Source organism: Chlamydotis macqueenii, chromosome 4, assembly GCF_036417535.1.
Source record: "Chlamydotis macqueenii isolate bChlMac1 chromosome 4, bChlMac1.mat, whole genome shotgun sequence".
Lineage (NCBI taxonomy): Eukaryota > Metazoa > Chordata > Aves > Otidiformes > Otididae > Chlamydotis > Chlamydotis macqueenii.
In genome coordinates this window covers 67,799,476-67,816,241 of record NC_141559.1, presented here as the reverse complement: position 1 = coordinate 67,816,241, position 16,766 = coordinate 67,799,476, and the positions used below count along the sequence as shown (strand labels likewise).

Here is a 16,766-nt window from a genome sequence, read left to right as displayed (position 1 = left end):
AAAGAACCTCAGTACTTAATCCTATAATGCTACATAACCTGATTATCAGCACGAGTTGACAAGAAAGTTATTTATAAACTAAATATAATAGCCATCCCACTCCAATGCATTTAATATAAATACAATGCTACTGCAGGTTAATTAAATACCAGCTAGTTACTTAAATGTAATTGTTGTGAGAAATCTTTACTTTTCAGTGTGATACATGAAGTGAAAACAGTATTTTAAGATGACCTGTGTATACTTCGACTTACAGTAATCACACAGCTGGAACACAGCAATTACTGGTATAGTGTACAACGTAAAGCGGACACCAGTACTCCACTCCAGGTGGTCTATTGGCTTTGACAAATTAAACCAGGCATTTTCAGACCTGGGTGATCAACAACAGGCACCCAAACTTCAATGTCTAGCACCTGTGCAAGTGGTCCAGCTTGCCATGGTTTTCACAGAAGTCAGGCAACTACAGAATCCACCAACTGTTTCACTCAAAAGCTATGGATGCATTTAACAGCTGGATTTGAAATATTTGGTGCAGTCTCTTCTGCTCCTTTGAGGCCCTGAGATTTAAATCACTTGCAGCACACAGGATCAGCAACAAAGCTGGAAATACACTTCTGAAGATGCCCCAGGCGCACTCCTCAAAGCCACTCTATCCCACTCATGGCAGCTGCCTTCCCCACGTGCAAGGCCAGGTTCATTCAGCGTAGTGAGCAACTGAGTACCTCTTAATGCCTCAGCAATCTATAACTAAGCCACAAAACATTTTTTACCTTCACAGGAACAAAAACCCTGAGATAAAATGCCAATTTAAGACAACACATGCATCTATCATATTCATTATATGTACACATGCAGAGAAATATATGTTTTTTTCACTTCTGCTCCTGTTTTTCCTGAAGATTTCACTCCAAACTGCAGAACAGTGTATCTTTCCCGCCTCACAACCTTACTTTGATTTTTGCCAAGCATCCGATGAAGAAATGGTAAGGACAATTTTTAGCATTCCAGATCGTACCAGAGACCTCCCAGAGAGTTCTTGGCTGTGTCAGAGCCTGTAATTCACCTTCCTTGCCAAGGCTCGTCCCGCTCGGCAGTGGCAGGACAATGAGCGGCACAGCCCTGCCCTGTGGTACTTGCTCAAAATTCAGTCACACAAAGAGGTATCCAAATCATCCCCACATCTTAGAAATGCATTGTCAGAGAAGTGCTGCTCTTTCCTCTTTGCTGGTGTAAACCTGGTGAGCGTTTCCACCTGCAAACATCATTGAGTAGCTGAGCAGCCACAATGGTAAGTATATATATAAAAGTGTTTAACAGAAGCCCAACACCCCGCTTCTAGAAACACACCACTGTGCACCGACCCTTCACTCGGGACAGGCTGGTGGGCAACATTATAAGCCCATATGAGAGCGTATCGTCCAACAAGTAATTACGAGCTACCACGCTCTGCCATTTGCCAGAAGAGAGGCTGCAGTATAATTTAACTGGGATCTTTTGGACATACTTGTCATAGCAAAGGAAGAGGGGAGGGAAAGATTTAAGCAATGTCACATAGTGCATTTGCAGCTCTTGTTAACTCAGTAGTTGAGTATCACTGGAGCTCCTCATGCAATATCCAACTACACGGGAGGCAAAAGGGCAGCATCACATCATCAGGATGCAAATGCACATGGGGAAGACAGAGAAGAGCAAGGGCCTCACCTTAAAACTACACATTTGCTCTCACTCCAAGAAGTCTGAAGGCAAGGAAAATGTGGAGACAGCATTACAATGGATTCCCTCCCTGGACAGATGAAATATCCAGACTCTGTCACAGTTTGAATACTGTCCAAGGTATTTATCTTATGCTTTTGCATATTTTATGTCAAGAAGAAGAAAAACCAGAAAATGCAACACCCCGCCCTCACCCACAAAAAAAACCCCAAACCTTAATAGAATACATAAATCCTCTGTCAAGCTTGGATATGCTCTGCTGATTAATTCTCTGCTCCACCCTTGTTACAGGTGGGCCCAACTACTCTCACAGCCAAATGGAGAACAAAACCAAATGAGGTGTCCCCTAGCCAAGCTGGAAAAGGATCTAGTTATTACGAAAAAAAAAAAAAAAAAAAAAGGAGAATAATAAAATCACCCACTTTTTCTTGCAAAAAGAGGATAGTGAAGGCAAGGCTGCCCCCAGGCATCTTTAACTTATGCTCTGACAGGTTACGGGGGATTTTGCCAGAGTAATTATTTTTCTATTCAACAATAATGAGAAATTACCATGGCAACCTCCCTTTCACGTAGTGCACTCACACGTTCAAACATTGAAATAATGGCCTAAACATAACAAAAAAAAATTAATACTTTAAAAATATTTTGAATTAAAATGAACTTAAGGAATGGGTCAAAGGAAAGAAGAGGGCAGAGACAGCCAGCGAGTTGGGTCAGAAGCGAAGATGCCGTGCTGCTCTAGCCAGGTACCCACGCAGCAAAACATCTTCTGCCACTACTGTCATTGTTCCCTCTGATCCCATCCACCCCTGGTATTATTTGTCATTTGAAGCATGGCTCAACTCTGAATAGGGTCTCCAAGTAAATGGAATCCTAGGGTTTCAATATTTTTTCCTGACTCTGATTTCTTTGGCAAATGTAATCACATTTTAAGTACAATGATGTTATTTTTCCCCCTCCATCTAATAGTCCCACATGTTCACTGTGTGATCTGAGAGTCAAGCTGGGTTCTTCTTTACACCTTACACACTTAAATGATTAAGAGTCTGCAAGCCAAATGAGGCTTTTTAGTTGCCTATGATGGTGATTGCTGAACCAAAATAGATCTTGTAACTGGAATATAAGGCCAACTGAGCCTGTGGCATTTTCTCCAAATTCCTTTATTTTTGTTTAATGACTTGGAAGGCAGAATGGAGTTCATGTAAAAAGTCAGCACATGAAACCATACTCAAAAGAGGATGCAGATACCTTCCAGGACAGAATTGGATTTCAAAATTATTTTGATAGATTGCAGGAATGATTTGAAATGAAGATAAAATTCAATAAAGTGAAGTGACAAAAGTACAAATACAAAATGGGGCATAACTGGCTAAATAGTGCTGTAGAAAATGGTTCAGAGTACAAAGCAAATATGTCAGTAATGTGATGCTCTTGCAAGTAAGGGAAATGTCTTGGATATAATTCCCTTCCACTCCAGCAGACACATCTCTGAAAAGACTTCAACTGGAATAGTCCATCCACTTCTGGAGTACTGTAGCCAGGTCTGAGCACCCACTCTTAGAGAATTTAGCTGAGAACAACAGCAATCATCGGGTTTAAAAACACAAGCAAACAAACAAACCAACTCCAAAAGACTCATAGGAAGCAAGGCTGAAGCACCTAGCTGGGTTTAGTGTAAGACAGAAGCAGCTCACAGGGAACGTGACAACAACAGTCATCAACCATATGAAAAGATGGCTATAAAGAATGATCACTTCTCCTGGGCGGCTAACAAGGACAGAAGTAGGAATTGGCTCAGTAATTGCCATCGCAGGTCAAGTGTTTTAATCCCCACTCACGGATTTCTAGGCTACTGTTTTGCAGAAGGGAAAGCCACAAGCATGGCTACTCTGTTCCCAAGAAGAGCTCTGTGGCTGGTACCGGGCAAGAAGCAGATTCTTGTTTTCTTCCATCACTTTTGGCTGCACACGTGTAACAGGTGTAAATAGCATATTAAAAAGAGAGTCATGGAAACAAATAAATGTGATCCTGAATACACACAGGAAACACATCTGTTCTGAATCGGAACCTTTTTTTATATAATTACTTTTCAGGGAAGAACTGAATTTTAAACATCAACCTATGTGGCTTGGCATTGGACAAGGCAAAAATAAAGAGAGATAGTGCCCTTGGGAGCTTACATTTTTCTTCTGGCACCTGCAACCCTTCACTATTGACACTTACTATTTTCAGAACTCTATACGTCCACACTCCTGTTGGCGATATACGCGCTTCTCATATTCTTCCAAGTTAATGCTGCGTGAGGAAACTGCTGTCTCCCCAAGGAGAGAATGGTATTCCTCCCATCCTCCCGTTCCCAGAAAATCAAACTACACTTGAGCTTTTAAAATGCAGCTCAAGATAAGATTTTGCCGTTAAATACACCTGTAAAAACTGCACAGCCATTACAAATTATGAAACTCACAAGATAAGTATTAAAACATTCTGACACTAATGTTTATACTCGGAGCACACTGACAGACCATTAAAAGTAAAATGCCTGACTACAAGAAACCAATAACTTTCCCCATTACCATTAAATTAGAACTGTCTTGAGTCCAACCAACATATTTAAGGTTCTGATACAAATTTAACAGGAGTAACAAATTAACAGGGATTCATATATCTTAATTTAACACATTTGGACCTTTGAGTACTGATCTATAGGTCTGGCCCTGCAACGCACAATGTTTTTATGATCTGCCATAGGGGATTTTTTTGCTATTTATGTAAATTCTATACGGAATACTGATATTCTGAGCCTTAAATTGATTTTCTCAGAAGCAGTATGAAAAGAGTGAAAGAGTGAAATACTCATATACAGAATGTAGGTGAGAAACCCACAGAGTCAAGGGGCTGGCTGTTGTCGTACAGGTACAAGAAGATCCACACCTATCTTACATTCAGAGCATCTTTGCTAGCGGTATGTAGTACCTTGTATCATTATTAAAAGCAGCTGAAAAAGAGGACCAATCTGGTTGCCCAGGGCTGGTTTTTAAGGATCACTCCCACTGCTTTTGCATTTGTTATTCTATCTCATTTATTTTATCTTAAACATAAAGCATGTTTTACATAGCATTAAACATGCCTTTAATCTCGCAGCTAGTGGTATCTCCAGAATCTCCAGCTTCCCTCTCCCTGCCAGGAATGCCTGACTATTCCTTCCATTTGTTATTTCACACATATTCACAGTTTTAATGGTGTTGCTTGCTTTTATTTCACTTACTAGTGTGGCTGGATGCCATCTCTCAAACAATGTGTAGTAAAACTGGCAGAAAGATTTTAAGATTTGGCTTTGGTCATAAGTAGTTTTCTGTTCCATTATACACTTGCAATTTCTTGCCAAAATTCTGCTCAATGCCCAAAACATATCAGTTTCTTCAGCTTACTTAATAATTAATTAAATTACTGTTTACATTCCACTTTGGATCTTGTCTTCGTTTGTACAGTAAAGAAACACCACCAAGTTTCTGGTTTATTGAAAAGGTAGATATAGTCACGCCACAGATCCCTACAGCAACACCGCCTCAGAGAGACCGACTCGGGTGCAAAATGGGGGCAACGTCTCAGCTTCTCATGGAAATCTGGAGCAACTTTAAGAATCCAATGGAATTACAAGGAAAAGCTCATAACAGAAAGCTACTCTTACAGAGTCACTGGAAATTCTTAGTATATCAAGGATCCTATTTTTATTGCCTATACACCACTACACTAGAAGGGAACAAAATACGAGGGGGAGGAGGAAAGCAGTAACAGCGCATTTTCTGAATGGGGAACTGTGAAAATCAAACATTAATTATTTTATTTCAGATAAAAATGAGAGGAAGAAAAAAAAAAGTGAGGCTTTGCAAAATATGCAAATTGATTCATGCCATTATCTTGATGTACTCTGAACCCAGGCATGTGGGAATTGTGCTGTAATGATACTGGCCTTACACCTCAGCTTTGGAGGTACACCGCTTTGAGACAGTGTCACTTAGATTCCCAAACAGCAAGTCCACACTGGGCAATGATACCAGGGGTTCAGATTAACTGAAACATGCTGACACTGATATGAGGAAAAGAAATATTTTTCTTACATTTAGAAGGATGGTTGACTTCTTCCTTGTTATTTGGCTACTAATATCTGCCCAAATTGGAGACTTTTTGTGAGAGTAGTTGTGGCAACTACTCACTAGTCTGGCACATAGCAAGACCAGTCTGCACACAGCTATAAAAGTACAGTTATTCTATTACATCTAAGCCACACAATTTTTCCATCAACACAGATGCTACATGTATACCAAGTTGGATATCCTTTTAAAATTGGAGTCCTTAAAATTACAGAGATTTTCTAACTTAAGTTTGCAGGAAAGGATAAGACAGACAGCTATCTGGTTCAGCCTAGTAATAGAATCAAAGAATAGCTGGTCTCAAACTTATTATTTGCCATTGTTTAAATTTTACTGCAGCTTGTGGACAAAAGAGAAATGAATCCTTCAATATTCACTCTGCGCATGTTTCACTATTCACCTACAGCAAACAGACACAGAATGCAGAGTTTAAGACTGCATCGTAAGCAGTACAGAGCAGAAAGGGTTAATTTACGAACCGTGTCATCTCACCTGCTTCTTTAATTTGAATTCATTATTTCCACTCCTGGAACTTGTGCACAAGAATGGATAGGAGAAAGAAAGGGGAAAAAAGAACAATGAAGCTGAGCTCAAGACATATTCCACTGCCAATTCCTTATAGCCACCACGGCATCATCCTTGCTGTTTCACAGCAATATTATCAATAACTAGCAGAAGATGCTCTTTTGTCCTTTTTAAGTATATAGGATAAGAATGCACTTGGTCTCTATGGATAAGACCTATATTTTGCCTATGTGAACAAAAAGACTGGGCATTAACCACTAAATGATGTGCAGTTGTTAAAAGAAATAGACACTTCCACCCATAGCACAGTCTCTGTTTGGACTTGAGACATACATATATAGTGCATGCTAAATCCATATTCAAAGTTGTTTTAAATTCGAGCCCACTTTTCAATAGGTGTGAGGGTGTCTCTAGCTGACTGGGAACAGTAATGGATTTCCTTAGCAGTATTCTCCATCCATGATCATTGCAGACAAATCACAGACTTGAGGTTTGTGTTTATCAAAAATGAACCACAGTTATACTTCTCTATTCTGCCACAGAATACCCCATAGCCTCAGCCTTTGAGAATGGTTTATAGAGATGGAATATTAAGTGTGTCTATTATCTATTGTAGTACTGTCAGTCATATGAATGTTCTTGTTTTATTCTGACATTTTGACCTGGTTTCTTTTTTACCTTGTTTACTTCCGTCTGTATGAGTAAATGGGAGCTACTATACCATCTATCCTGATGAAAAGGCAATAACTAGTATTGCCATCAGTGAATACAGAGCATCAAACATTGTGTGTCAGTGGGGCACAGAAAAAAAAGTCATACTCCCAGCAACATTAGTAAAAGAGTCTCTCTGGGTCTAGCTACCCAACTGCATCAACTCCCAAGGCTCTAAAATTTAGTGAACACAAATGTCTTTATCAGTTATTACAGAGAAAGTAAAATTATTATTGACAACATTTAAATACTACAATGGGAACCCCATGAAGATGGTCCTTGACACCTCCATTTCACACTGGTATCTCACCACCTCTTTGTTCACTGAAGTCTCATGAAAGCACCACACACATTAGAGACAAGTACAAAGCTGGAACTTTCAGAGGTCTCTGCCTCTGAACAACCACAACCTAAGCTACAATCTAACAGACTGTATTTTGAGAGGTAAGAAACAGCTCTTCAGTTGAGTTAAGAAAACATAACTGCTTTTATCTCTTTTGCTGCCTTCCTGTGCAAATCAAATGGCCCAGGTAGGGAAGGGAAACCAAGACAGACCATCCTTCTGCTTTACATTCCAGCTGACTGGAGAAGTATCAAATGGTGACAGAGCTAAGTAATGTAGCAGTGAAGAGTTGATTTTATCATAAACGAAGGTTATATGGGTTGAAAAGACATATAGGTGAGGAGATGTATCTCCATATGGCACTTACACACCCTCTACCCAACAGGACTTTAACAAAACTCTTGCTAAGTCTCAGCAAAAGACTTTTAAAATTAAGGATATGCTTAAATGCTTTGCTGAACTGGGATCCAAGTACGCATTTGTTAGCCTGTAAGTCAAATTAATTAAAAACTATGACTTCCTACTAAGCTTTGCAAACCAGGTAAGAACATATCACAATGTTGGACTGCTCTGTCTCACCAAAGCGCTGCTACTTCTTGGGAAGACACATGAAGAGGAAAAGATCCAGTGTATCCTGTGTCCCATTTCCTTTAGAGGACAGGTAATCTCATGCACAAAAGCTTAATTTAGCAGTAACTAGTCAGAAAAAGAGAAAACATTTAAGAGGGAAGTGTTTAAGAAATGACTCCCTTTTGTTACTATTTACAAGCATATCTACACTTTAAGTTATGTATTGTTGGCTGCATTTAAGTGCTTAACATCATAACTGCGGTTCTGGGTGTCCATGTATAACCCAAAGAAATTGTAAGAGCACTATGTAATTCCAGAGTGGAGAGAAGCAAATGTTATGGTACTTTACAGAAATTCTGGTAAGAAGCAATGGTAAATCACAAAATCAAATTCTTTGTTATGTCTTAATAATATGCTATATCTTTGCTGCATCAACTGTGCATATTCTTTAAGCAAAAAGCACTGTGGGAATCTGTGGGAATTACCAAATAATTTCATAAGAGAGATGAAGGTGATGAGGTAGTCACCTGCAAATAATGTCCCTTAAAAGTTCATCCACATTTTTCATTCAACTCATCTCAGAAGCCCCTCTGTTACGATTTTTTAAAGGATTACTTCTTTAGTATACCAAAAGTATATTTCAAGTTGATTCCTATATACGTTTTACACTTATTAGGATTAGTAATCACAGTCATTTTTGTCAACTGGCAATGTCACTCTATCCGCAAATATTATCCTTGTTAAATGTGTGTTTCAGAATCTAAACTCTACTTAGGAGAGGGACAAGAAAAAAGGTAGGGTTGAAGTATTAAGTTCTTAAGTCTGTATTTTAGATTCTACTTACTTGGTCCAGTTTTCAGAACTACGGCAGAATTAGTATCATCCATATCAGCCCTTTGGGTCACTACTCAGCTGAAGTTGCCAGCTGCTCAGGTTTTGAAAATACTACAGCTACATTTATTGCTTGCCATTTTTTATATACAAATGTATGTGCATTCAAACGTATTCAAACATTAAGGTCGAGATTTTCAAAGCTAATTAAAAGATCTTTGTATCTTTTTTTCCATTAAATTCAGGGGAAATGAGATGTTGGAATATTCTGTGAAAAGCTCCAAATCCCAGGATGGAAATGGAATTTGTTACATTTCCTGAATCAAAGCTGCAGGGTCACAGCAGGGCTGGATTCCTTTCACCCCAAGACAGTTGTCTCAATTCATATGAGACAAAAAGTCTCCTGGAGATATCTGTCTCTTCACTGACTGTAGAGGGAGCCTAGAGAATAGTTCAGTCTGGCCATACAACTTTTACAGGGATAAAGGTAGGTAAGATAAACCCTATTCTATCTACCTACCAAGAATTTAAAATTCAGGAAGAAAACTGGTTGATCTTTTGGGAGCTTACATAGTGAAGGACAAACATAAGTGAAAAGCTGGGTGAAACAACCGTATCTACTTTGTCTAGATTTTTACAATCCTGGCAGGAAAACCTATAAATGATGTTCCAGTTTTTTGCTTGCAACGTTCAAAGCTCTCCAGGCTGCCAGATTCCTGCTGTTTCATATAAAAAGCTCCGAGTGGCAGACAGAAGTTGGAGCACTGGTTAAAGATTTCTGCCAGTATGAAATGTTTTAAATGAAGAAGATGTGATTATTTGCCTGGCTTCCTAACTGCACTCCCTGGCTAGCCATATATGCCAATAAAGGCCCTCAGGTCCTGTATTTTATCTCATCCTGTATATGGATACAAAATTCCTATACAAAATACATTAAACTAGGGGCAGAATTCTTCATATGTATCTTCCTACATCCTCAGAAATCTGAAATATAAGGAAATCCTAAGTCAAGATAATACATATCAAATATTGCCATTTCTCATGTGTTACTCTACCATCAGATCACGCAGTCTTTCTCTGTTTCCATCGTGTAGCATTATCCTTCTCAAGCACGTAACACTCACTAAAGGGCATGTGACAGCCAAGTCTGATTAATGAAGGAACAATAATCTGACAAAGTGAGGATGGGTTGTGCTTAGAACAATCACAGATTCTCAGTAGACACCGTGATTTACAAGTTTTGACGGTGAGAAGCAGTATTAGCACAAGGTAGTGAACTTTTTAAACTGATGTTTGCATTTACAAATTAAAATGGATTCAAATGGGGATGGCTGAATCTCCTGCTTACAATGAAAAAAAACTCCTTAAACCCAAAACTTTTACTGTCATTGCTGCTATAATATTGTATAACAGTGTAACAGATCACTGACAAGGGTGTTGAGGTAGCTAAATCAAAGGATATTTAGTTCCTGTCCTGAAAGGCATCAAAAGAAAGAGAGAGAATGAAGCACAAATTGGAAAACACAGAGGTTGTGATAACAGAGTGGGTTTGTATGTTTGTTTTAACTATTAACATTAAATTTTCACTTCAAGGAAATGGGAGAATTTATGCATACCAAGAAGTGCTCTCTTTCAAAACTCAGTCTGCACTGAGCAAAGTAAGTACCGCTTTCTTCTAAATGGCATCTCTTATCTTGTCAATCTCATTTAAAATAAAAAGGCATCAGTAGTAATAATAAGAATGCAGTTTGGTGAACAATTCCTTCACAGAAGCCAGCTATTACATACTGTAACAAATTAAAAACTCCAAAAGTCTATGCGGGTCCCCAAAGAAACGCTATTTAATAAAGCAAACACCAATATTGAATGTGACAGAATTCCATTTACTACAGAATCCCATCCAACTGAGTTTGGCTGCGGCTGAAGCAATTAGAGAAAGCTGTGATTTAATGATTATGCTAAAACCCTACACAAACAAAGCTCTCACCTACCAAGTGGCCACTTAGCTGTATCACTACCACCAAAACGTATAAAATCCTTGTAGGCTTTCATTTCCTGTCAGTCAACTAGTAGCAACATGAGCAATTATTTACTAAAAATGTCTACTTACTAGCTACCCTACTGCTTAAACATGAAAAATGTATAAATTTAAATTTAAACAAAGTAAGCAAGGCCAAGTGTGAACTATGTATGTCAGGGAAATCACCCACTAAGGTCATCCTTGTAGCTGAGACCTGATACGATCTAGTAAAAAAAAATCACAAGAGGTCAGCATTTAATCCTTTTTTAAAAAACAAAACAAAACAAAACAAAACAAACAACTTTATATTGTATACGGTAATCTACTGGGGCCTCACCTCTGGGTCCATAAAAATCTAATGAAATTTTAAACATCTTTTCATCACAGCAGTAGCCTCCTATGAACTACAATCTATCACTTCAGACTCTGGACCTGTTGCACCAGCAGGAAAACTGATTCACCTGAGATTTCTTAGCCTTCAATAGATTATATTTGGCCTTCTCTGTCTTCTAATGCTTTCACAATTTCTTTGTGTAAAGTTGTAGGACATAAAGCAGTATTAAAAAGGACTGTATGCATGTGCTGGTTCGGGAAACCTGCTTACAGAAAGCTTGCAAATTTGCTTGGAAACTATGGAATTTCTTGGTGTGTTCATGGCAGTGACAAGCTCCATTGTGAAAACTGAACTAATGTCCTTCCTGATTTTTAATTTTTATATTGGTCTGAGAGCCAAGTGACTGACACCTAGCACTGCTGATGCAGATTTTCACCCTTGCTGCCTTCCAGGTGAAAGCATCTTCTGACAAAAAAAAAAGCAAGCAAAGCCTTGGGAAAAGCAGTTCCCTTCCTCCTCAACTTCTTTAAGGAACAGGATCTGGAGACATGATGCATATCCACAGCCGAAACAAAACTATCAGTGTTCATACAGCCTCTTAAAACCATAAAGAATATGAAGCCTGGGGAAAAAATCAAACATATAAAAAACTATTTTGAGAAAGAAAATATTTTTGCATAACGTGGTGAATCATGCACAGAACTGCTGCAGAGCAGAGTGAAATAACTTAAAGAAGCTATGTACATGAACACAATTCTTGGGGAGCTCAGACCTATTTTCAAAGATTTAAATCCTTATGTCTTAACAAAAGCATATACTGCAGGGCTTGGGTTTGTTTGTTCGCTTGTTTTGCTACAGTTGTGTATTTCTAGTTAAAAAAAAAAAAGGAATAAATGTGTTCAGAACCTTTTTTTTTTTTTTTTTCAAGTACTATATGTTCCTCAAGACTGCTGTAAACCCAGAGCACCTACAGTTTCAGAGCTTTTCTGGGGAGATTTGTGTTCAAACTACTGAAGAGCCAGAGAAGGCAGCACTAGCCTTGACAAAGCCGAGAAAGTACACAGTGCCATTTCTGGGAATGTGTAACTGCCAGAGGAGCTGTCATCTGAAAGTGAGACAGAAAATCAGAAAGATTCAGTGCTAATGTCTTCTTAGACTATGGGAAGCTTATGTCAAGCTCAGCCCAGAATATATGGATCCACACCAAGCAGCTTGGATCCTACCAATGCAGCGACAACCACTGTGAGATGTTATCATATTTCTGTGTACCATGTTTAATCAAAGCCTACAAAACTGATCATAGCTGGCTCTCTCTCTAGGTCCTCAAATAAAGAATATATCAAAATCTCACAGGTCCTCTTTTGAGGGTGCTCGGTTCAGGTGGTGACTGTTCAAACATCATAGGATTCTCCTTCTCCAAATGAGTTCCTCCACAACCAGCTTGACTTTCACATCTGATTGCTGTATGCCACACTGAAAGATCACCTCTCGGCTCTAGAACAAATGACTTCTGTTCTTTTTATTCCCTCATGTCTTTTCAGTTCCACTTTCTGATTTGGAAGAGTTTTTTATACAAGCAGATGCACTGATACACATATGCATACATTAACTTTTTGTTGATATTCTCAGCTTCTGTAGTATTGTCTCCAGGTCATCTGCCTTTTAAAATCACACATTAAGTTATCCCTGGTCTGAGGCACTCTTAAATGAATGTGAACTTTTTATAACCTCCACAACATGTGAGGTCTGAAAGCTTTAAGAGGCCCATCAAAAGCAGCACAGAGCCCATCATGTATCCCACAGCATATCAGCAAGGACAGAGAGTAATGAAGATCAAATATGCTTTGTATTAAGCAAGCAGCTCCTTGTTCAGACTCCTGTGAATGTTCTAGTTTGGTAAGGCTCAACATCTGGCAGGGGTCAGATCTGCATTGACTTCCTTCTGACTTGGTTCAACACTTTCCAGTACAGTCGACAATTGAAGGCCTTTGCATTCTAAAGTCTCAACAGACTCGCCAAGTATAGAATCAAAGCAGCTTCGCTCGCTCTCCCTGAAAATTCTCAAGCACCTTGATCTGAACAGACCATAAGCAGAATTACACTGTCAGGATTCTTCTCATTCCTCTGCCAATATTCCAAGCACTCATTAGTAGCAACCAAGGAGGTGATGCCAAACTGCCCAGGCGAAATGGCCTAGAAACTGCAGAGATACTGAATATTTTTAACTGGATTATGCAGTGTGCTGTAGACGTACGATCCTATGGGTTGTCAGTTGATATGTACCAATTGAACCCAGTGGTCAGGATGAGACGTGAAAATAGAAGTGTCCTTTACATTGTACAGGATGAGTCTCACAATTAAGAATGTTGTATGGAAATATCTACCCTATCGGACCATCAGCAGCAGTGCCTTGCAAACATAAAAGGAGACATGATGTTCCACAATGTTCCTATGATAAGAAGCACAGCAGTCAGGCATAATAAATGTCTCCTAAGAAATGTAAGGTGAAAAGGTGGTACTGTATGAAGTAACCATAGCTCTATGAATTGATGTTTCCTACTTGAAAGACTACACTCCTTCTTCATTCCTAGAAAATGTCCACTTGCCAGGTGTACTTCCTAGATTTAATCAAGTACTTTTGTACTTCAAAGGTGGCCATCTGTTCAATTGTTTAGAGAGAAAAACCCAAAAGTAACTTACCTCATAGAAAAATAAAAAGAAAGTAAAGAAAAAATATTTCCCACACAGATAATAATCAAAATAATTCTAGATATCTTCCTGATCTACAGAGTCTACCCCAAGTGAAATGCAGCAGTGTCTGTTCTGCTCAGTGTAGTGCTGGGAGCAAACAGATAGACCTTGTAGCTTAGCATTTGAAATTGTCAGTCTTTAGTATCTACTTTCTTGCTACAAGGTTAGAATAACTAGGTCCTCTATTCTTCGGCTGTATACTGTACACCCTGTAGCTTGTTCTATCAAAAAATTAACTTGAAATCAAAGCTCTCAGGTCCTCTAGATAGATATTAAACTGTGTTGTTTTTCTCAAGAACAGGAGCCTATCCTGATGGTAGCCATGGCTGCAGAGAGAAGATTGAGTGGGACAAAATGCATTTAAACATGCGCAAGGGAATAAAAGGAAATCCAAACTCTTTTTCTTCTTCAACAGGATGACATTTAAGCCAATTGCATGATCCTTCAGAGCCTAGCTCTGCTTTGGGTAGAAGCTCTGAGTGGCTTGCCTATTTTAATTGTGTATGTTCATTCTCATGGCCATCAATATCAGACAACTGTGAGCTCACTTGGAGGCAGGGTGTTAAATAGAGTGCACAGTTCTCATCTGGAGCAGAAGAAAGCGTGATCATCTTTGATACTATCTTTTCTCATACATCTTCTTTGATTTGTGTGTTGGTATCAAAAGAAAGTGACCTGAATGTATTAAAGACGATGCAAGTTTCACTATTCCCTGTTGCATATGACTTAAAAACTAACGGTTCATTAATATCCAAAGAGATTTGCTTTGGGCAGACCTGATCAGAATTCCGCACTAGGAATCACAAGCATCTGAGAGAACTGCCAATGTGTTTTTGGAAAGGCCCAGAAGAAGCATGTCTTGTACATTACTTCCACTACCTTCACCTACAAAAGTGGTATCTCTGCTTCAGTGACAGAATAAATACTGTCACTGGAGGAATTTATTATTTTTTTCTTCCAGTTCTCAAAGGGGGAGCATTTTGCACCCATATAAGAAAAAGTAAGATTATTTTATCTAATTCATGACATACTACCCACTGGTATGAAGAGAAAGATGGCAGCTCCTCTTCCTTCATGCTTTGATAGAAAGTAAACAGAAAAGTAACACAAACTGACAGGTTTTTATGACTGACCACCTGATACCTACCAGTGCATAAACATGCAGTTGTTAAAACCTATCACTAGGGCCAGGGTTATCCCCCCCTGACTAGGAATCTGCCAAGTCGTAAATAAATAAGCTAAAAATAGAGTTCCAAAATAATGTGTTCTATTTAGTGGATTCTGCCACTAAAATGTCATGTCTCAGAAAATCTCCAAACAGGAAAGCTGAGATTTCACAGTTTCATGTCTTTACTCTCCAGATATTGCACAAAACTTGGTAAGTAGGAAGGTGACCTATATGTCTCTTCAGTGACAAGTGGTATCCCTCAGGGGTCCATATTGGGACCGGTGCTGTTTATTATCTTCACCAGTGACACAGATAGTGGGATTGAGTGCATCCTCAGCAAATTTCCAGACAACACCAAGCTGAATGGTGCAGCTGACATGCCTGAGGAAAAGGATGCCATCCAGAGGGACCTTGACAGGGTGGAGAGGTGGGCCCATGTGAACCTCATGAAGTTCAACCAGGCCAAATGCAAGGTCCTGCACCTGGGTCACGGCAACCCCGACTATCAATACAGGCTGGGGGATGAAGGGATTGAGAGCAGTCTTGATGAGAAGGACTTGGGAGTGCTGGTGGATGAAAAGCTGGACATCAGCCAGCAATATGTGCTCGCGGCTCAGAAAGCCAACCACATCCTGGGCTGCATCACAAGAAGCATGGCCAGCAGGTCGAGGGAGATGATTCTTCCCCTATTCCACTCTCGCAAGACCTCACCTGGAGTGCTGCGTCTAGCTCTGGAGCCCCCAACATACGAAAGATGTGGACCTGTTGGAGCAAGTCCAGAGGAGGCCACAAAGATGATCAGAGGGCTGAAGCACCTCTCCTGTGAGGACAGGCTGAGAGAGTTGGGGCTGTTCACTCTGGAGAAGAGAAGGCTTCAGGGAGACCTGACCGTGGCCTTTCAATACTTAAAAGGGGGGCCTGTAGTTTAAAACCAAAAGAGGGAAGATTCAGACTAGATGTAAGGCAGAATTTTTTTTACAATGAGGTTGGTGGAACACTGGAACAGGTTGCCCACAGAGGTGGTAGATGCCCCATCCCTGGAAGCATTCAAGGCCAGGTTGGATGGGGCTCTGAGCAACCTGATGTGGTTGGAGATGTCCCTGCTTCTTGCAGGGAGATTGGACTAGATATCCTTTCAAGGTCCTTTCCATCTCAAACTGTTCTATGATTCTGTGATACTACAATAGACACCTCGCAGGTGGTGGGCTCCTGGTAAGCACTGATCACAGTATTTGGTTGCAGACCAAGATGTAACAACTCCCTTCCCAGGTGAGCATTTTTGCTCCACTCTGGCACCAAGCTTCTTTTAACAGGACAGCATTTTTTATTTTATTCAGCCCTTTTGTTTAGTTTTAAATCACTGTGACAAACATCACCTGAACCCCGCCCTCAAAATGTTATCAGGCACTTTTGTATACAGTTATTATTATATACTACTTAGAAATAAAAGTAGCTTTTGAACACTAAATATTCTGTGAATGATTCTATCAAGGCAAGGCCCACAAAATTCAGTCAGAGAAAGTACATCCCACTTCTCAAGTATTCAACTTAATGCCTTGTCCTACCACTGCACTGCTGAATAATCTACAGGCAGTTGCTTGTAGCGTAACAGTCAATAGAAGAAGTTAATGAATAATGTAAAAATC

The 16,766-nt window shown here is 39.6% G+C and overlaps 1 protein-coding gene across 10 annotated transcripts in view; it reads right to left on the bottom strand.

The window, feature by feature from the left end:
• Positions 1-16,766, bottom strand: part of LDB2 (LIM domain binding 2) — a 225,062-nt gene that overhangs the window by 144,029 nt on the left and 64,267 nt on the right. The window lies entirely within an intron of this gene.